The sequence below is a fragment of the Galeopterus variegatus genome, unplaced genomic scaffold (genome assembly GCF_000696425.1).
Source record: "Galeopterus variegatus unplaced genomic scaffold, G_variegatus-3.0.2 Scaffold106, whole genome shotgun sequence".
Lineage (NCBI taxonomy): Eukaryota > Metazoa > Chordata > Mammalia > Dermoptera > Cynocephalidae > Galeopterus > Galeopterus variegatus.
In genome coordinates, this window is record NW_007726217.1 from 824,293 (window position 1) to 825,657 (window position 1,365).

A 1,365-nucleotide genomic window follows, 5' to 3' on the forward strand; every position below is an offset into this window, starting at 1 on the left:
CCCGACTGCGGAGTCTGGCGGCGTCTGCGCGGCGGGGCGGGGCGGGGCGGCCGGGCCCACGTGGGCCGGTTCGGCTTTCCGGAGCCACCTCCCCACCCTGGGCTACCTTGACCCGGGCCTTCCAGGTCCCGTGCTATCCCCTAACCGCATCGGCTGGGCCCTTCCGATCGGTTCGCCTCACTGCAGACACAGTGACATTTTCAAGATGAAAATCTGATCATGCAGCACCTTCCTGCTAACACCCTTGGGTGGCTTCCCCACTGCAGGGAGAAGCCTTAAGGCAGCGGCCGCGGGGCTGTGCGCGCCTGGCCCTCTCTGCCTCTGCGGCTTCCTTCTTTACCCTCCGTCTCTGCTGTTGGGCCTCACGCTCTTTTCTGCCCCGCGGCTTTCGCATACACCGTTCCCTCTGCCTAAACTGCTTTTCCCCCTTTAGACTTATATTTCATTTCTCTTCTCAGAGAAATCTTCGACTCCCTAGACCAGGTTAGTCCCCCTTTTATATTATCTCAGGGTACCTTTGCTCCTTTTCTTCATAGCGTTTATCACAATTTGGATTATATATTCATTTTGTGCTTATTTGATTAAAGTCACTTAATGAAAGCTAGGTCTTAAGAAAGAAAATCCGGTCTGGGACAGGGCTCGGGGCTAATGTCCCGCACCCACGACTCAGTGGCCTCCTCCCGGCAGGGCAGAGAACCCCACCAGGTACCTGTGCATTGGCTTCCTGTGTCTTTGCCCAGGTGAGGAGGAACAAAGTTAAAAGAAAGGGTCTCGGATTCCAAACTCCAGTGAATTCTTCTCAGAGTTCTGGTTCTATTTTACTGAAGACTGATCCTCTCACTCCCTTTCTCCTGGGGGGAAATATGCAGTTTGGGGAGCCAGTTTACTATCAAAGAGAATAGAGTAGTTGCTGATCCTAGTGATATGAGGCAACCTCTCCCAGTTCCAACTTGATGCCAACCCACCATCCTGCCACCTAGAGACTGAATGGCTAATTAATTCACACCAATTAATCCTATATACAAAAAAAGGGGAAATGGAAGAGAAAAAAATTTATTGTGTGATTATAACAGCTCCTATTTTAAGAGGGAAAAGGAAATAAAACAAAGGCAGAAGTGTCACGCCCGTACCGCGACCGGCAACGGGATCGCAACCTTTGGTCGGGATCGCAACCTTTGGTGTTGCGCCTGCACCGCGCTCAGCCAGAGAGCGGACCGGTCTCTATATGGGATCCGAACCCTCGGCGGGAGCGCAGCCACGCTCCCAAGTGCCGCCCTCTACCGAGTGCGCCACCGGGCCGGCCCCCTCAGCTTCATTTCTACATCAGGTCCTGAGCCCTAACTAGTCTTCCCCCTTCCCTTATCC